Source organism: Lucilia sericata, unplaced genomic scaffold (genome assembly GCF_015586225.1).
Source record: "Lucilia sericata isolate MDLA Ls3-8-SP2 unplaced genomic scaffold, ASM1558622v1 Contig001705F_arrow, whole genome shotgun sequence".
In the NCBI taxonomy this organism is placed as follows: domain Eukaryota; kingdom Metazoa; phylum Arthropoda; class Insecta; order Diptera; family Calliphoridae; genus Lucilia; species Lucilia sericata.
Window position 1 is genome coordinate 8336 of NW_023995613.1, and position 21751 is coordinate 30086.

General features: G+C 30.9%; 1 protein-coding gene across 1 annotated transcript in view; it reads left to right on the forward strand.

Moving 5' to 3' along the window:
• The first annotated feature begins 6703 nt into the window (after nt 1-6703).
• Nucleotides 6704-21751, forward strand: part of LOC119612472 — a 60427-nt gene continuing 45379 nt past the window's right edge. Inside the window, 1 exon segment of the mRNA XM_037968281.1 lies at nt 6704-6746. The gene's annotated coding sequence lies outside the window, so the exon portion shown is untranslated.

Here is a 21751-nt window from a genome sequence, read left to right on the forward strand (position 1 = left end):
TATATAACGCTCATGCATGCCAATAACAGGTGATCTAAGGGGTTATCCTTCACAACCACTCAACACTACATTGCATCTTATTTCCTGCCTGCATCACATTGTGAGTTTAAACCTTGAAACTATCATCCAACTATATTACCACGATTTTGATAAGAGTTTTCAGAGTCAGCTTTTTTCCAGTAATAAGTGGTGTAGAGGTGACTGATTTAACCAACATAATGACGGTCTTTATACAGATTGTATTTAAATGAACTAAAACACTATTCGTTACTTCCTTTAACACATTTGAAAGCTATACAGTTCCATATTTGTTTTCCAATTTATGACATCTTATACATATTTGTTATTTAATATTATTATATTATACATAAGTATGTACTTAAGATAAATTTTACATTGTTAAGTGTATACGATTACTTACAAAGTTAATGTTTAATATATTTCAATATCCTAAGAAGCGTACATATACAAAGAACAGTATTATTAAACATTAAAAGGAAATACTTATTATTTGCAATAAGTATAAAATAGATATTCTAAGTTACATAATATATTCAATATTTAAAATAAACATAGATTAAAGAAATTTACAAAACACTTTCTTAAGAAGCATTAGAAATGTATATACATGATTTGTGCTTACAGTTAAAACGTTTCACATGTAAATGTTTATGTTAAAATCACAATACAAAAACACTTATAACACCTACTAAAAGAATGAATTACACATAACATGTGAAAATACATGACGTATACTTAATTTTTATTTATATCTAACATTGAAATATTACTTATACGTTTTAGTAGTAATACTAGGTAAAGGTAAATTTAAAAATTTTTTTATTATTTTGTTTAACTGAATAGCTAGCATTCAAGTTGGAATATTTTTTAACAATAACGCATAAAACTACATGAACATCATACTAGACTTAAGTAAAAATGAACAACACTAACAAACTATATATATGGAAATGACAAAAAATGTCACTCATTACAATATTAAATATTCATACATACATGTGCGCTGGTTTATAAATAAACATATGGAGAACCTTGAAGAAATGTGAAGATGCAATAAGGTGGCATTATTTGTTATTAATTAAATCTCTTTAGTGATGAGATTTTTTAGTTAAGCTCACGAGAAGTATAAGGATGAAGAAAATTTCTCTTTCGAGAGAAATCAATTTGAAAACTTTTCGAGTGAAGAGTATTAGTTTACGAAATATGAGAATGATGTGTTAAAAAACAGTCGGTACGAATTTTATTACAAAATATTAAAAAATTCCAACGGTAAAACGAAGAAGTACCAGTTATAGAACGAAAAATTAACAAAAATCCTTTCCTACAGATTTGCATTAACTTATGGCTCTTTTAAAGGTTCTCACTTATCCCGGGCTCTACATACTTAATTTCATGTTTCCAGCCAATAACAACACACTGCTTTATTCGCAATGCGATGTTCTTCATTGCTTTGTTTTTATAAAATACAAAATTTATCGTATGATTATTTATGTTGTTGTTTGTTTATAGTTTCTGTCTCAGCATGCACAAAAATCTCAATTTTTTATGAAATTTTCAGAGGTTGCCTCAGATTTTTGCTCGCATCTATGTTATTTATGAACCGATTTTGCTGATTTTAAATATTAAACTTCTGGAAAGCATGTTGGACAAAATTGTTAAAGATTTGGATTCTGAAGATATCTGAAGTCTTCAGAAAATTTATTTCAATAAACATACAGACGGACAGACAGACAGAAAAGCAGACATAGCTAAATCGACTCCGTTATCTATAAGGACTCGGAATATACATATATACTTTATGAGGTCCGAAAATTATATTATAGAAATTACAAACGGAATGACAATCTTATATATACCCTTCTTACCCCCGGGGGCATGTTTTCTTGATGAAAGACCCCATCTTGGTTTTGCACTCTAGGGGAATAGAGGTGCTACCAATACCTCTAGTCTGCTGGAACTATGTATCCTCGGCCTTTCCTTGGAATGATTTGACATGGGGTCAAACCAGACAACCACATAATGTGATCAGTTGGTGGTCAGTTGCTCACAGGTCTTTGTCCTGGCTGGTCAGTTAGTTGAGGTTCATTCGGGATCCATGTAGTGTCTGTGGTTTAAACCCAAATTCTCGGGAAGAAAATGTCGGTTAAAGGACTGATGCACGGTGAAATCTATACTTCGGGATAAGTTCGGTGCTGTTGCCGAAGTCAGCAGATATCCCACAGAAGAATGACTTTGTGACTAAACGTTGGAAATGAGTTGGAGTTAAATGAATATGATACAGAATGAATGTAGGGAATGAATGTGTCGAACGAATGAGAAGTGTGGTGGGTTGAATGTGATACTATTGAATTTTCCTTCCTTGTCCGGGGATGTTCAGAGAAAACTCTGTTTATACCATATTTGTGTTCTATGTAAGTAAGAACAAAGTCCTCTTAATTGATGGATTCGTGTTTCGGACTACTGAATACATCTCTAGGTGCTATTGCCGACTCAACAGAGGCCATGCCATATGCGTGGTTGTAAATGGAAGTGATGTTTTTGCATCTCGGAGGCAGGCGGCAATGGCCCAAGATTAGATAGCTCAAGTATTTGAGCAAAGTGCTTGTACAAAAGTAGCAACATGCGTGTAAGCCACACAAAATCGTCAAAGACGCTCACCTAGTGGTTGAAAAAGACTATTGAGGAATGGGCAAACACGGTCAAGCACTTCGAGCATTCATACCATTCTTACGAAGGTGAAGGATATAAAAAGGTCCACAGTTCCCTACCAGAGATTACAAATTTTGATCTCAGTACAATATGTTTATAAAAAATTGTCTTTAATCTTTTCGAAATGGATATCAAAAATTCCGGTCTAGAGGTATTCCTATATGAGATTCTTAAAAAAGGCCGTTCCTCAGGATACCCTATTAACAAGGTGATAATTTTCCATAAGTTGGGAAAGTGCAGAAGAAAAAAATAATCTATGGCGGGAATATATACCGTAGTCCTTCGACTAACAGATTATAACATAACTAATTAGTTTACAACTAAAAATTAATGAACATTTAATTTTGAACTACCTTAATGTATATATGCATATGTAAATAACTTATAAACTTTTTATATGTATATTATAGAAAAACAACAAAAAGTCGTGTATGTCAAATTATATAAAACTAAAAAAATACATAAATTTAATTAACCCTACACTGTTACTATTACATAAAGTTATGTATAGAACATAAAGAACGTTAAGTTTTTCAAAAATAACTTATTTTTGGCTAAAATACCCTTTTAGTTCCCCTGACCATATTAAGGGTTAAAAATAACTATTTTCTTGTTTTCTGCTGCTATTTTGTAGCATTTTGAGGATTAAACATTTACATTTTTGTTCGAATATTTCTAGCAGATTTCCGCCTTTAGAACAAATTTCTACTGAATTTGAGTTTTGTGTTTGATTTACTTACATGTGTTCGAGAGGGAACTATAAAAGTGTTTATTTTGTTTTTGTTTTTTTCATGTGGGTTAGGTAGCAAAACAATTTGTATGCCATGAATGATAGAGGTAATGCAAGTGTAATGCACTTCATGGTTAAGTACTTGTATCAGGGGTGACATTGAACAAGGTAAGCTAAAAATTAAACATGTTCTTGCCATCAGCAGGGACACAGTTGGGTGTGTAATACAGTTGACTAAGTCCACAAGGTTTGATAGACGTAATACATTGTATTATAGTTTAGAGTAAATAATTTATAAGAATGTTTTTTAGTTTTTAGTTATTTTTTTTCTTCTTCTTAAGTTAAGCCAAATATTTATGACAGTTTTGGGTATTAAGGGAATTGTCGGAAGTGAGGTAATTAAAAAATATGCTAAAGTAAATTAGGATTTAAAATGGTTAATAAATATTAAGCTCTCGTGTGTTATTTTTAACAGAAATATAGCAAAATATTTTAAAATATATATGTTGCTCACTATTTTCCTGACTTTTCTTTTTCACTTTACCTTGGCAACTATTTTCCTCTTAATCGCTTTTCAGCTTAAATTAAATTAAGATTCAAAAACTTTAATCCAAAAAGAAAAAATAATTTGTTTTATATATTTTTTTCACAATTACTTTATAAGCCATTTATAAAGGTTCTCCCTCGTTCAGGTGACCACAACAAAAGACTTTTGTTATTTATTTCATTTTTTTTTTTAATTTTTCCTCCCTCAACTGTATTTAACTTGTATGAAGTAATTGAAAAAATCGCATTTAGCCAGACACAAGTCTTTTTCTATATATGCCAGAATACAATTTCTTTTTCATAAAAACAATAACAAAAGGAAAAAAAGTAAACAAATAATAATAAAAAAAATATTAAATTCTTTTGTTGTTTTATTAAAGCACAAAATAAAGTGGCCTGGTCGAATGAATAATCTCCAATTGAATACTTGAAATCTAATAATCTGAAAAAAGCAAACTAAATAAAGCTTATGGGCAAAAAATAATTGTATGAAATTAAAAAAAAAAAACTATACAAATATATAGAATAAACAATAACATGTTCTAAAACAGAGGTTGGCACAAGGAGACTTACATAACTAACTTTACTTTGTTAAAGTTTAACAAAGCCATGGATTAAAGTTTTTCATTCATATACACATGTATGCATATATCATATATAGGATGTCCCCTGGACCATTTTTTTGAAGGAATTGAAAATCTTGATCTCAGTACAATATGTTCAAAAAAAATCCTCTTTGAGCTTAACGCGGGAAACTCTAATGTACATACATAATTGCATACATACATATTTATTGGTGGCCCCGTTTGTATGGAGGAAAAATAAGGTGTCGGTGTTCCCAACTAAAGTTAATGTTTAATTCATTATAATATAGCGTTTCTCAAATTTCTGATATGCCATTGAAAGCGTCTCTCAAAGACCTTACCAAAATTTCATATCTTTCCTTTGGAAGAAATATGAAAAAAATCATTAAAACCTTAAAAAGGACCTTTTTATCCTTTGATCCAGCTCGCCAAATATTGACGTCAGGACAAAAATTTTGAGAAATGTTATCTTAGATTGAACTAAATTTTCATTTTCGATAGGAATATCAGCAACTTCCATTTTGGTGCCACCCTAATATGTATATAACCAACTGGTATCGTTTACTCTCTATCCCTGTTGTTGTTCATGTTTACCGACCTCTGCTTTAAACACATACTACACACACTGAAAGGTATGAAATCATAACAACAAGAAAAACAAGTAAGAAATTATAGTCGGGCGAGGCCGACCATATAATACCCTACACCTGTTACAAAAATAAAATGTGATTTAGTTTTCATAATAAAGCATTTAAGTTGAATTGTACCTTGCCTCAGATATACTTAAGCCATTTATTGTGGAATAAAATTGTGGACATTTAAGTCAAATTTGAAAGGGGGCTCTTTGTAGGGGCTAGGGTCAAATGAGGCCCTATAATTATAAAATTCATGAGGGTTATTAAGGCTAGTATAGAACTTGGTTTCACAGCTTTTTGTCGAGATAGGAGTAATAATAATGGACTGATGTTAAACAGTTTCAACAGGTTTCATCTCTGGTACCATAGAAGATCATGTACCAAATTTCATTGAATTATCATCAAAATTGCGTCCTGTAGTTTGATTACAAGGCTTAAAAGCCCTATTCAGGGGTTCAGTTGTATGGGGGCTAGATGAAATAATGGACCGATCTTAACCATTTGCAACATGCTTCGTCCCTGGGACAATAGAAGATCATGTACCGAATTTCATTGAATTATCTTAAAAATTGCGACTTGTAGTTTGATTAAAAGGTTTACATGGACGGACGGACAGACGGATGGACATAGCTAAATCGATTCAGAAAATGATTCTAAGCCGATTGGTATACTTTAAGGTGGAACCAATATTATTGTGCGTTACAAACATTAGCACAAACAAGTGGTGTAGGGTATAAATATTAAAACGAAACTTTCATACCAACAAATATTATAAACAAAATCTAAAATTTTTGTTGTTGATGTTATTTATAAGTTTATGTGTTACAACAAATATTTGTTTAATTTATAAAATTTTCTTAGAACTTAATCCAACCACCCCCCGTTTTTCTTGTTTAATTTAAAACAACTAAAAAATTAGTACCGAATATTTAAGACGTTTTGAAGTTAACAAGTGGTATACATTTTTAAATGTGTAAGATTATAGAACCGAATAGTATTATACATTTTATTCTAACCCTGCAGTTTCATGTTAGGGTTTTTCTGAAAATTTGTTTATCAAATTTCCTATAAATCATATATATTTCTAAATTCTATAGCTCCGTCTGTCTGTTAATTGCATCAATTTTCTAAAGGCTTCAGATATCTTAAAATTATCTACAATTCAATTTAAGTTTTCGAAAAGGGTCCTCCCTATGTTAAATCAGCAAAATCGATTTCTGATGAAATGCCGACATCACTAGTTCCAAGTTTGCTATTCAAGTATAAGAAATAATTCCATTTGTAGCCGTTCAATAACAAGTCAGTGCATATGTATGTTCATGATGTTCATAGTTGTGATTCTAACCACTCAAAAAGGGGCGATTATATAACGTTCACGCCCACTAACTCATCATAACTTTTAATTATGCTTAGATATAGTAATTTAATCCCATTCATTTAATTTGATAAAACTTATCAGAAACATATTTTTCTTTTTATTTACAGATTAATATTAAACTACTCAAAATCATGTGAACTAAGGTATGTAAGTATTTTTTGAATAAAACAAGTAAGAAGTTTATGTTCGCTTTTGCCGAATTTTATATACCCTACACTCTAGTGTGTTTTAAAAAAGATTAATTTTATAAAATTTAAATTTACTTCATTTTTCCCGACTCTAGCATTACTTTAGCAATAGCGAAACAAAACAAGCAACAACAAGAACGCTAAACGAAATAAAATACACAAATCAATGAAAACAACACATATTTAAACATACGTTTTTTCCAAAGGGCAATGTTGTTGTTGCTTTTTATAAAAGCTTTGTGCATGCTTTGATGAAATTTTTAGAGGTTGTCTTGAATTTTTGCTTATATCTCCATTATTTATGGACGGATTTTGTTGATTTTTAATAGGAAACTTTTCGAAAACATGTCTGATAGAATTATTGAAGATTTGGTTGCCAAAGATATCTGAGGTCTTCAGAAAATTTATTTCAACAGACAGATAGACAGACAGATGGACAGACAGACAGACAGGCAGACAGACAGACAGACAGACAGACAGACAGACAGACAGACAGACAGATAGACAGACAGACAGACAGACAGACAGACAGACAGACAGACAGACAGACAGACAGACTGATAGATAGACAGACAGACAAACAGACTGATAGACAGACGGACAGACAGACAGACTAAAATTATATTGTGGACAAACTTCTCATAATTGTGAATGGTATAAAAACATGACATTGAAAAATAGTACTACCCCATAAAAAGTACTTCTCGACATGTTACAGAGTCATGATTTTTGTATTAGCAAAAATAATATTTTCCTAGAATTTGCAAATGTTTCCTAGAATACTTAATATTATTTAAACATTATTATGATTATATTGAAAAAAAAAAAAAATGCGCTTTTAAAAATGTGTGTGTGTGTTAAACAAGCAACTAAGAAAACATAAACACACACAATATCCAATGCAAACAAATAAATTCCTTTGTGTCCTGTACTTGGCTCCAAATAATATTCATCATAATTTTTTAGTCATATTTAATTTTTTTATTTTTCTCGACTTCATACTAATCTCACACACACACACAACTAAGGGGTTAAGAAGTGAGGTTAAATGTAGCATTGGTGAGAGAAAAGCGAAAAAAAAAATAACAGATGTTGGCTAATTTAAGTGGCGCCATATTGTTCGCTGTTTTAGTATTGTTAAGGGAAAGTGAATGAACAGAAAAAAAATGAAAATTGCACAACAACAGCAAATGATGACGGTGCATTTAGATGACGCCAAAATATTGCTGCTGTTGCTGATGCAACCACCATTGTTGCAGCTTTCGCTGTTGGTTGCTAAGTCACATGCAACAAAAAAAACACACAAAAATGAAATAGGAAAAACATGAATTGTAAAGAATGCCAAACTGTTTGGTTTAAACTAACTAACCAAAATCATCTAGCAAACACAACAAGCAACTTGCAACTACACACGCACAATATGTAAACAAACATGAACAGTGTGGAAAGCAAATGTGTTTTTTTTTTTGGAAATTTAAGCAAAATCGTTTAAATGAATTGAAAAACATCCAGTGAAGTATAGTTATTTTGATCGACTCTAAGGAAAAAATTCCATTTCGTAATATTTGCAAGTATGTCGATAACTTTTTTGACTTTGCCTACATGCACACTACATCACATAAATACTTACTCATACATAAGCTGAAAAGCGTTTTTGTGTAAATGTTTGTATTTTAAACAAGTGTCACATTTCACGGTCATAGTTTGAACTAAAAATATGTGGTAAATCCACTCCCTATAGATAAAAACGAGCCAAACTATGAAAAAGTGACAACATCAGCTCCACCAAAATGCTTGCAAAAGACAGTGTTTTTGTTTGCATTTCTGTTGTTGGTTACAAATAATATAAATTTTGGAAAAAGTTAAATATCTCTAGTGCTCCACATAGGAAACCGATTGTTGTAATTAGGAATTGAAGGAAAATAAATACACTTGTATTTGTTTGAATGCAACTAAGGAACTGTTATACTTGTTTGAGCTTTGGTGTCCAAAGTTAACAGGGGTCTTCAGAAAATATTTTTTCAACAACCATACAGATAAACAGATTGACAGACAGACTGACAGATAGCCAGACAGACAGACTTACAGATAGACATAATGACACAGAGATAGACAGACGGACAGACAGACAGACGGACAAACAGACGGACAAACAAACAGACAGACAGAAAGATAGCTTAATCGAATATGACATCTCTAAGGACTAAGGAGGTATAGAACGAACAATTATATTCTTCTCACAAAGATGAAGAGTATAAAAACAAAGATAATTTTATTTCATTTTACAATAAATAATGCTTTTGAAACTGTCATTTTAGCTGAAAACTAAATCCTTTTCTCTTTCCTCCCATCAAATGAATTTTCAAATGTTTTCTCTTACAGTTCGTTAAGTAATTTATGGACATCCTCCAACTTTCAAACTAAATTGTATAATTTACCATGTAATTTTAGTCTAATACTACTCTTTGGGTAATTTGTTAGTCTTCCAAGCAATTTCATAAATTTTTTGCTTAAATACTCTATAAGTTGGTTATACAATAAGTAATAAATTACATTTATGGATTTGAAATTTGTTCTTTCTGCTATATTGCACAAAAACTAAAATAAAAACTATTGTTTTATGCTTGCATTGCACTTTAAAAAAGGTAACCAAAATATATAGTTCTAATAAGCAAATAAATCAATTTGTACTATATTATCCCCAGAGACTTTAGAAATCTGTTACCGAGTCTCAGTGAAACAAATTTTGAAACTTAAAATACACTTACTACAACTTTAAAATCCTACAAAAGGAAAGAAAACTGTTGGAATTCATAAATCCTTTGGCAGCTTTAAGTTTTTACTTGTAAATAGGAATGTCTCGTACAACTATGCCAGACAACACACTATAGGAATATCTATGATAGAAAAATTGTATAATACGTTGTATTTGCCAGCAGCTAAAGGTATTTGAAATATTTACTGCAATAAAATATGGTTCCATTGTACTTACACATTTATTGCCCACACATATTTATTTGTTCTAATATCATTTTGTATGACTAAGTAAAATGATTTTTCTTTATAATGGAATTTGTTTTGTTGTAGATTATAGTCCAAGGGATTTTGATGCCATTTCAGTTTATTCTATGCCATCACACATAATGGCAGGAAATATACAACTGTAATGAAATGCATGATGGCATGATAAATTGTTAAAGATTTTTTTTTCATTTTTCTGTGAACTTTTTCATTTTATATTATTCTTTAGACCAAATATTTAACGGACTTTAAAATGTTCAATTGTTCGCGATCAATAGAATGAAATGTTAAGAATTTATGTTGTTGGGTGAAAGAAATGGCTAACTAACTAACTAACTAACTAACTAACTAACTAACTAACTAACTAACTACTAACTAACTAACTAACTAACTAACTAACTAACTAACTAACTAACTAACTAACTAACACTACTAACTACTAACTAACTAACTACTACTAACTAACTAACTAACTAACTAACTAACTAACTAACTAACTAACTAACTAACTAACTACTAACTAACTAACTAACTAACTAACTAACTAACTAACTAACTAACTACTAACTAACTAACTAACTAACTAACTAACTAACTAACTAACTAACTAACTAACTAACTAACTAACTAACTAACTACTACTAACTAACTAACTAACTAACTAACTAACTAACTAACTAACTAACTAACTAACTAACTAACTAACTAACTAACTAACTAACTAACTAACTAACTACTAACTAACTAACTAACTAACTAACTAACTAACTAACTAACTACTAACTAACTAACTAACTACTAACTAACTAACTAACTAACTAACTACTAACTAACTAACTAACTAACTAACTACTAACTAACTAACTAACTAACTAACTAACTAACTAACTAACTAACTAACTAACTAACTAACTAACTAACTACTAACTAACTAACTAACTAACTAACTACTAACTAACTAACTAACTAACTAACTAACTAACTAACTAACTACTAACTAACTAACTAACTAACTAACTAACTAACTAACTAACTAACTAACTAACTAACTAACTAACTACTAACTAACTAACTAACTAACTAACTAACTAACTAACTAACTAACTAACTAACTAACTAACTAACTAACTAACTAACTAACTAACTAACTAACTAACTAACTAACTAACTAACTAACTACTAACTAACTAACTAACTAACTAACTAACTAACTAACTAACTAACTAACTAACTAACTAACTAACTACTAACTAACTAACTAACTAACTAACTAACTAACTAACTAACTAACTAACTAACTAACTAACTAACTAACTAACTAACTAACTAACTAACTAACTAACTAACTAACTAACTAACTAACTAACTAACTAACTAACTACTAACTAACTAACTAACTAACTAACTAACTAACTAACTAACTAACTAACTAACTACTAACTAACTAACTAACTAACTAACTAACTAACTACTAACTAACTAACTAACTAACTAACTAACTAACTAACTAACTAACTAACTAACTAACACTAACTAACTACTAACTAACTAACTAAACTAACTAACTAACTAACTAACTAACTAACTAACTAACTACTAACTAACTAACTAACTAACTAACTAACTAACTAACTAACTAACTAACTAACTAACTAACTAACTACTAACTAACTAACTAACTCTAACTAACTAACTACACTACTAACTAACTAACTAACTACTAACTAACTAACTAACTAACTAACTAACTAACTAACTAACTAACTAACTAATAACTAACTAACTAACTAACTATAACTAACTACTAACTAACTAACTAACTAACTAACTAACTAACTAACTAACTAACTAACTAACTAACTAACTAACTAACTAACTAACTAACTTAATATGAGGATATGCCACTCAAATCCGCAAAAAATAATTTTGTGGACCAAAAATATTCCAAAAAAAATATTTCTTTTTCCCATAATCTGCTCAAAATTTTTTAAACCTTTTTTTCAGAAAAATGAAATACGCATATATTGAGAGGGATTCCTACATGAGATTCTTAAAAAGGCCTTGTTATACTATATTGCTTAATAAGCTTGCCGCATTACTTAGTCTTTATCGGGATCGAAAGCGACTATCAGAGAGAGAACAAAAAGCTCAAATTTGAGTGATATCCTTTAATCAATAACATTACTTACCAACATTATATCACTGATTAGTTCCCTGATCCTATTAAAGAACTTTGGAATATCGCTCTATAACATATTAATGTGTATTAAGCTTAGTAAAGTTTTACTTAAACCTTGTCTTGTCGCATTAATCGAGATTAGCGGAAAGATCAACTATCTGATCGCAACATTACGGAATGTATAATAAATATCAAAATTTTATATAACGTCTGATATAAGAGATAATGTGCTCAATATATTCCTTAACTTTCCTTGAGCATAAGGATACTTTGAGTTTTAAAAAATTTTCTATTGTTTATGAAACTATAATTAATCATCATCTTCGCTAACACAATAGACAACCTTAAGTTCATTAACCTCTTTGCCAACTATTTATTATAACGTCTATTAAAAGATTTATTTCTTAACGTCAACTATTTTACTACAAAAGCTTTATGAAATTGTTAAAGTTTTTAATAATTAAATGCACACAAACATACGTAAGAACGCAACAACAGAAACTATGCATTATTGTTAAAGGAAAACTTTATATTTATGAAATGCTATTAATAAAAAACTCTTTAAACAATAAAAAATAACAAATAAATAAAGTTTTAGTAAAGGAAAAAAAATGGCAAACTGGAACGAAGAAATAAACAAACAAAAAAACTTTTTTTTTGAAAAATATCTGCAATAATTTTGTTAAATTGCTGCTGCAGTAGAAAGTAACAGACGGACAAACGTAGTATGTATGTATATATGGAAAATATTTTTGTCATCAACAGCAGCAGCAAGCAACGAGCATCATCTTATAACAATATTAACACACTTGAAAACAACAGCAGCAATTGTTGTTGTTGCTGTTGTTGGAAAACATTGTTACTCGTATTCTTCACACTAATTACACTAACAAGTTGTGAAGGAATAAACTAAAGAAACAGGAAAATTGTTGTTGCCACTACATACAATACTTATGAGCTTAACAAATAAAGCAAATTATCTCTGAAAGGATTATATAGGACTGAACATGGTACTTTTCGTGTTAAATTTAATAAAGATAATTAAAACAATTGCTACAACTACAAACAAACGCATAGAATGAAAAAAGATGTCAAACAACCCAAAAATATTGCGCAGAAAAAAAAGAACCCAAAAAATTTATTTAGTGTTGTCCATTATTTAGCTGTTCTAGAAAATGATGCTGCATAATAGAAGACAATATATTAAATTTTCTTTTTGGGACACTAACGAATACAAATGGTGTTTATTTATATTATCCTTTAAGAACACTGACAGCTACTTACATACATATATTCATAAACAAACTATAGGTAGGAAAGGACTTGCTTAAAGTTGGGCTTTGGTCAGTAGCGACAAAAAATTTTTAAGAATGTAAATTTGTTTGAATAACTTGTTCTTGGTGCACCGAAGTATTCCACCCAAAATTTCGTTTAATTCCATATGATGTGTCTTAAACTGACATCTGCATCAAATCGAAATATGAAATTATTAGCATAAATTAACTTATTTTATACATTATCATTATATACATATATATTTGGCCATAAAATATTACAAAATAATGCAAATAAATTAAAAACCCTCATTACAAAAATAATTGAGGTTAAATTGAAATCTAAAATACATTTTCCCTGCCCCATTAACACCAATCATATAAAATGTCGAATAATATTTTTATTATTTATTTTTAGCAAATAACCATTAAATAATGTTTGCTTTTGTTATTTATACATATGTACACATAAATATTTTTTTGTTTTTAATGTATTCTGTGCAACATTTTGCACAAAGATAAAATCGATTAAACCACAATTAAAACATAACACAATAGTGCCGCAAAATAAATGCAACTTCCACATACATATGTAAGTATATCAATAAACTGCCCAGCAGTTTTAACGGGTATCTAACCATCGAAGTAAGATTCTGATCCATCCGGAAAATATGTATATATACATATATACTACCTACATATGTATACTTAGTTCTGTTCAATCCTCAATCTAGTTAAGTTCTAGTTCAGTTCTAGTTCAGTTCTAGTTCAGTTCTAGTTCAGTTCTAGTTCAGTTCTAGTTCAGTTCTAGTTCAGTTCTAGTTCAGTTCTAGTTCAGTTCTAGTTCAGTTCTAGTTCAGTTCTAGTTCAGTTCTAGTTCAGTTCTAGTTCAGTTCTAGTTGAGTTCTAGTTCAGTTCTAGTTCTGTTCAATCCTCAATCTAGTTAAGTTCTAGTTCAGTTCTAGTTCAGTTCTAGTTCAGTCCTAGTTCAGTTCTAGTACAGTTCTAGTTCAGTTCTAGTTCAGTTCTAGTTCAGTTCTAGTTCAGTTCTAGTTCAGTTCTAGTTCAGTTCTAGTTCAGTTCTAGTTCAGTTCTAGTTCAGTTCTAGTTCAGTTCTAGTTCAGTTCTAGTTCAGTTCTAGTTCAGTTCTAGTTCAGTTCTAGTTCAGTTCTAGTTCAGTTCTAGTTCAGTTCTAGTTCAGTTCTAGTTCAGTTCTAGTTCAGTTCTAGTTCAGTTCTAGTTCAGTTCTAGTTCAGTTCTAGTTCAGTTCTAGTTCAGTTCTAGTTCAGTTCTAGTTCAGTTCTAGTTCAGTTCTAGTTCAGTTCTAGTTCAGTTCTAGTTCAGTTCTAGTTCAGTTCCAGTTCAGTTCTAGTTCAGTTCCAGTTCTAGTTCAGTTCCAGTTCAGTTCTAGTTCAGTTCAGTTCAGTTCAGTTCCAGTTCAGTTCTAGTTCAGTTCTAGTTCAGTTCTGTTCAGTTCTAGTTCAGTTCTAGTTCAGTTCTAGTTCAGTTCTAGTTCAGTTCTAGTCATTTCTAGTTCAGTTTAGTTCAGTTCTAGTTCAGGTCTAGTTCAGTTCTAGTTCAGTTCTAGTTCAGTTTCTAGTTTCAGTTCTAGTTCAGTTCATTCAGGTTCTAGTTCAGTCAGTTCTAGTTCAGTTCAGTTCTAGTCTCAGTTCTAGTTCAGTTCTAGTTCAGTTCTAGTTCATAGTTCCAGTCAGTTTCTAGTTCAGTTCAGTTCTAGTTCAGTTCTAGTTCAGTTCTAGTTCAGTTCTTCTAGTTCAGTTCTAGTTCAGTTCCTAGTTCAGTTCTAGTTCAGTTCTAGTTCAGTTCTAGTTCAGTTCTAGTTCAGTTCTAGTTCAGTTCTAGTTCAGTTCTAGTTCAGTTCTAGTTCAGTTCTAGTTCAGTTCTAGTTCAGTTCTAGTTCAGTCTTGCTAGTTCAGTTCTAGTCTGTTCTAGTTCAGTTCTAGTTCAGTTCTAGTTCAGTTCTAGTTCAGTTCTAGTTCAGTTCTAGTTCAGTTCTAGTTCAGTTCTAGTTCAGTTCTAGTTTCAGTTCTAGTTCAGTTCTAGTTCAGTTCTAGTTCAGTTCTAGTTCAGTTTAGTTCAGTTCTAGTTCAGTTCTAGTTCAGTTCTAGTTCAGTTCTAGTTCAGTTCTAGTTCAGTTCTAGTTCAGTTCTAGTTCAGTTCTAGTTCAGTTCTAGTTCAGTTCTAGTTCAGTTCTAGTTCAGTTCTAGTTCAGTTCTAGTTCAGTTCTAGTTCAGTTCTAGTTCAGTTCTAGTTCAGTTCTAGTTCAGTTCTAGTTCAGTTCTAGTTCAGTTCTAGTTCAGTTCTAGTTCAGTTCTAGTTCAGTTCTAGTTCAGTTCTAGTTCAGTTCTAGTTCAGTTCTAGTTCAGTTCTAGTTCAATTCTAGTTCAGTTCTAGTTCAGTTCTAGTTCAGTTCTAGTTCAGTTCTAGTTCAGTTCTAGTCAGTTCTAGTTCAGTTCTAGTTCAGTTGAAGTTTAGTTCTACTTTGGATACAGTTCAGTTTATATTTCATTTCAAAAATACCCTAAACTTATCTGAACTTATCTAAGGTAATTTTACACCTGTTAAATATTTGGCGATAATGACTTGACAATTGTGATTGTAATCGCAGTAATCACCAAATATTGCAGGAATGTATAAAAATGTATATACATATGTGTATATGTACGTATAAATGCATTTGTTTCGGTGTAATGACATTTTAAACCCCCCAAGGATATTTTCATTTAATGTGATGAAAAAAAGTGTTGCCATATAAATATATTACACGTACATACATACATACATATATGTATGTATGTAATTCACTACGCTACCAACAAAATACAAAAATAAAACTAATGAACATTCAATATGACTCGACGCTGCATTTCAAATAAAATCTCACTACTGGAGTATTTAATAGATAAAAGCCAATTTATGTACTTGCCGTTCGTACTAATTGTTTGCTATTTCTCTTTCCCTTGCAAAAATGCAACAAAAAAGATTACTCAAAGTCTGGAAAACGAAAACAAACAAAAATCGACTATTGAATTAAAACAATTTGGTGTTTTTCTTTCCATCGATAATTCTACAATTTACCAACACATTTGTAAATGTCCTTTGGTTTCTATTATACAACAATAACAATGATGCTATTCTGCTGATATTAATGTGAAGGACAGTAATTCAATTAAAGGACACTTTACTCGTAACAGATGTGCAGTAATTTTAATGGAAACAGTTTTTTGTCGAAATTCTTTGAATTTTTCGTCCAGCTATTAAAAATAAGTACATATTATATACATAAATACACACATACATATTTACAAAAAAGGTAATTTTTAATTTGTATGCTTTAAATATATGTATGTATATTTTTTTGCTTTTTATACTGTTGATAAGGGTTATTTTTTATGGTTATTTAATGCTTTTACATTAATTTAATTTAATAAAACTTCATTAGAATATGTTTAAGCTTGACTACATGTCATAGTTCTAAATTAGTTAAAAGGAATAAAAAGATTGGGGATAAATGAAAAGTTTATTAAAAATCAAACATAAATAGAAAGAAAATTTAGAAATAAAATACTACTTGTTTATTTTTTAACAGATTTTATAGCCTTGAATTGCCTTAGACTATAGACTAGACTATAGACTATAGTCTATGGTCTGACCTAAAGTCTAGTCTATAGACTAGTCAATAATCCAGTCAATAGAGTAGTCTATAGTGTAGTCTATAGTCTAGTCTATAGTCTAGTCTATAGTCTAGTCTATAGTCTAGTCTATAGTCTAGTCTATAGTCTAGTCTATAGTCTAGTCTATACTCTAGTCTATAGTCTAGTCTATAGTCTAGTCTATAGTCTAGTCTATAGTCTAGTCTATAGTCTAGTCTATAGTCTAGTCTATAGTCTAGTCTATAGTCTAGTCTATAGTCTAGTCTATAGTCTAGTCTATAGTCTAGTCTATAGTCTAGTCTATAGTCTAGTCTATAGTCTAGTCTATAGTCTAGTCTATAGTCTAGTCTATAGTCTAGTCTATAGTCTAGTCTATAGTCGAGTCTATAGTCTAGTCTATAGTCTAGTCTATAGTCTAGTCTATAGTCTAGTCTATAGTCTAGTCTATAGTCTAGTCTATAGTCTAGTCTATAGTCTAGTCTATAGTCTAGTCTATAGTCTAGTCTAAAGTCTAGTCTATAGTCTAGTCTATAGTCTAGTCTATAGTCTAGTCTATAGTCTAGTCTATAGTCTAGTCTATAGTCTAGTCTATAGTCTAGTCTATAGTCTAGTCTATAGTCTAGTCTATAGTCTAGTCTATAGTCTAGTCTATAGTCTAGTCTATAGTCTAGTCTATAGTCTAGTCTATAGTCTAGTCTATAGTCTAGTCTATAGTCTAGTATAGTCTAGTCTATAGTCTAGTCTATAGTCTAGTCTGTCTAGTCTATAGTCTAGTCTATAGTCTAGTCTATAGTCTAGTCTATAGTCTAGTCTATAGTCTAGTCTATAGTCTAGTCTATAGTCTAGTCTATAGTCTAGTCTATAGTCTATAGTCTATAGTCTAGTCTATAGTCTATAGTCTAGTCTATAGTCTAGTCTATAGTCTATAGTCTAGTCTATAGTCTAGTCTAGTCTATAGTCTAGTCTAGTCTATAGTCTAGTCTAGTCTATAGTCTAGTCTAGTCTATAGTCTAGTCTATAGTCTGGTCTATAGTCTAGTCTATAGTCTAGTCTATAGTCTAGTCTATAGTCTAGTCTATAGTCTAGTCTAGTCTATAGTCTAGTCTATAGTCTAGTCTATAGTCTAGTCTATAGTCTAGTCTATAGTCTAGTCTATAGTCTAGTCTATAGTCTAGTCTATAGTCTAGTCTATAGTCTAGTCTAGAGTCTAGTCTATAGTCTAGTCTATAGTCTAGTCTATAGTCTAGTCTATAGTCTAGTCTATAGTCTAGTCTATAGTCTAGTCTATAGTCTAGTCTATAGTCTAGTCTATAGTCTAGTCTATAGTCTAGTCTATAGTCTAGTCTATAGTCTAGTCTATAGTCTAGTCTATAGTCTAGTCTATAGTCTAGTCTATAGTCTAGTCTATAGTCTAGTCTATAGTCTAGTCTATAGTCTAGTCTATAGTCTAGTCTAGTCTAGTCTAGTCTATAGTCTAGTCTAGTCTATAGTCTAGTCTAGTCTATAGTCTAGTCTAGTCTATAGTCTAGTCTATAGTCTAGTCTATAGTCTAGTCTAGTCTATAGTCTAGTCTATAGTCTAGTCTATAGTCTAGTCTATAGTCTAGTCTATAGTCTAGTCTATAGTCTAGTCTATAGTCTAGTCTATAGTCTAGTCTATAGTCTAGTCTATAGTCTAGTCTATAGTCTAGTCTATAGTCTAGTCTATAGTCTAGTCTATAGTCTAGTCTATAGTCTAGTCTATAGTCTAGTCTATAGTCTCTCTATAGTCTAGTCTATAGTCTAGTCTATAGTCTAGTCTATAGTCTAGTCTATAGTCTAGTCTATAGTCTAGTCTATAGTCTAGTCTATAGTCTAGTCTATAGTCTAGTCTATAGTCTAGTCTATAGTCTAGTCTATAGTCTAGTCTATAGTCTAGTCTATAGTCTAGTCTATAGTCTAGTCTATAGTCTAGTCTATAGTCTAGTCTATAGTCTAGTCTATAGTCTAGTCTATAGTCTAGTCTAGTCTAGTCTATAGTCTAGTCTATAGTCTAGTCTATAGTCTAGTCTATAGTCTAGTCTATAGTCTAGTCTATAGTCTAGTCTATAGTCTAGTCTATAGTCTAGTCTATAGTCTAGTCTATAGTCTAGTCTATAGTCTAGTCTATAGTCTATCTATAGTCTAGTCTATAGTCTATAGTCTAGTCTATAGTCTAGTCTATAGTCTAGTCTATAGTCTAGTCTATAGTCTAGTCTATAGTCTAGTCTATAGTCTAGTCTATAGTCTAGTCTATAGTCTAGTCTATAGTCTAGTCTATAGTCTAGTCTATAGTCTAGTCTATAGTCTAGTCTATAGTCTAGTCTATAGTCTAGTCTATAGTCTAGTCTATAGTCCTAGTCTATAGTCTAGTCTATAGTCTAGTCTATAGTCTAGTCTATAGTCTAGTCTATAGTCTAGTCTATAGTCTAGTCTATAGTCTAGTCTATAGTCTAGTCTATAGTCTAGTCTATAGTCTAGTCTATAGTCTAGTCTATAGTCTAGTCTATAGTCTAGTCTATAGTCTAGTCTATAGTCTAGTCTACAGTCTAGTCTATAGTCTAGTCTATAGTCTAGTCTATAGTCTAGTCTATAGTCTAGTCTATAGTCTAGTCTATAGTCTAGTCTATAGTCTAGTCTATAGTCTAGTCTATAGTCTAGTCTATAGTCTAGTCTATAGTCTAGTCTATAATCTAGTCTATCGTCTAGTCTATCGTCTAGTCTATAGTCTAGAATAAGTCTAGTCTATCGTCTAGTCTATAGTCTAGTCTATAGTCTAGTCTATAGTCTAGTCTATAGTCTAGTCTATAGTCTAGTCTATCGTCTAGTCTATAGTCTAGAATATAGTCTAGTCTATCGTCTAGTCTATAGTCTAGTCTATAGTCTAGTCTATAGTCTAGTCTATAGTCTAGTCTATAGTCTAGTCTATAGTCTAGTCTATAGTCTAGACTATAGTCTAGTCTATAGTCTAGTCTATAGTCTAGTCTATAGTCTAGTCTATAGTCTAGTCTATAGTCTAGTCTATAGTCTAGTCTAGTCTATCTATAGTCTAGTCTATCTAGTCTATAGTCTAGCCTATAGTCTAGTCTATAGTCTAGTCTATAGTCTAGTCTATAGTCTAGTCTATAGTCTAGTCTATAGTCTAGTCTATAGTCTAGTCTATAGTCTAGTCTATAGTCTAGTCTATAGTCTAGTCTATAGTCTAGTCTATAGTCTAGTCTATAGTCTAGTCTATAGTCTAGTCTATAGTCTAGAATATAGTCTAGTCTATAGTCTAGTCTATAGTCTAGTCTATAGTCTAGTCTATAGTCTAGTCTATAGTCTAGTCTATAGTCTAGACTAAGTCTAGTCTATAGTCTAGTCTATAGTCTAGTCTATAGTCTAGACTATAGTCTAGTCTATAGTCTAGTCTATAGTCTAGTCTATAGTCTAGTCTATAGCCTAGTCTATAGTCCAGTCTATAGCCTAGTCTATAGTCTAGTCTATAGTCTAGTCTGTAGTCTAGTCTATAGCCTAGTCTATAGTCTAGTCTATAGTCTGGTCTATAGTCTAGTCTATAGTCTAGTCTATAGTCTAGTCTATAGTCTAGTCTATAGTCTAGTCTATAGTCTATTCTATAGTCTATTCTATAGTCTAGTCTATAGTCTAGTCTATAGTCTAGTCTATAGTCTAGTCTATAGTCTAGTCTATAGTCTAGTCTATAGTCTAGTATATAGTCTAGTCTATAGTCTAGTCTATAGTCTAGTATATAGTCTAGTATATAGTCTAGTCTATAGTCTAGTCTATAGTCTAGTCTATAGTCTAGTCTATAGTCTAGTCTATAGTCTAGTCTATAGTCTGGTCTATAGTCTAGTCATATCTCTAGTCTATAGTCTAGTCTATAGTCTAGTCTATAGTCTAGTCTATAGTCTAGTCTATAGTCTAGTCTATAGTCTAGTCTATAGTCTAGTCTATAGTCTAGTCTATAGTCTAGTCTATAGTCTAGTCTATAGTCTAGTCTATAGTCTAGTCTATAGTCTAGTCTATAGTCTAGTCTATAGTCTAGTCTATAGTCTAGTCTATAGTCTAGTCTATAGTCTAGTCTATAGTCTAGTCTATAGTCTATCTAGTCTATAGTCTAGTCTATAGTCTAGTCTATAGTCTAGTCTATAGTCTAGTCTATAGTCTAGTCTATAGTCTAGTCTATAGTCTAGTCTATAGTCTAGTCTATAGTCTAGTCTATAGTCTAGTGTATAGTCTAGTCTCTAGTCTAGTCTATAGTCTAGTCTCTAGTCTAGTCTATAGTCTAGTCTCTAGTCTAGTCTATAGTCTATTCTGTAGTCTAGTCTATAGTCTAGTCTATGGTCTAGTCTATAGTCTAGTCTATAGTCTAGTCTATAGTCTAGTCTATAGTCTAGTCTATAGTCTAGTCTATAGTCTAGTCTATAGTCTAGTCTATAGTCTAGTCTATAGTCTAGTCTATAGTCTAGTCTATAGTCAGTCTATAGTCTAGTCTATAGTCTAGTCTATAGTCTAGTCTATAGTCTAGTCTATAGTCTAGTCTATAGTCTAGTCTATAGTCTTGTCTATAGTCTAGTCTATAGTCTAGTCTATAGTCTAGTCTATAGTCTAGTCTATAGTCTAGTCTATAGTCTAGTCTATAGTCTAGTCTATAGTCTAGTCTATAGTCTAGTCTATAGTCTAGTCTATAGTCTAGTCTATAGTCTAGTCTATAGTCTAGTCTATAGTCTAGTCTATAGTCTAGTTTATAGTCTAGTCTATAGTCTAGTCTATAGTCTAGTCTATAGTCTAGTAA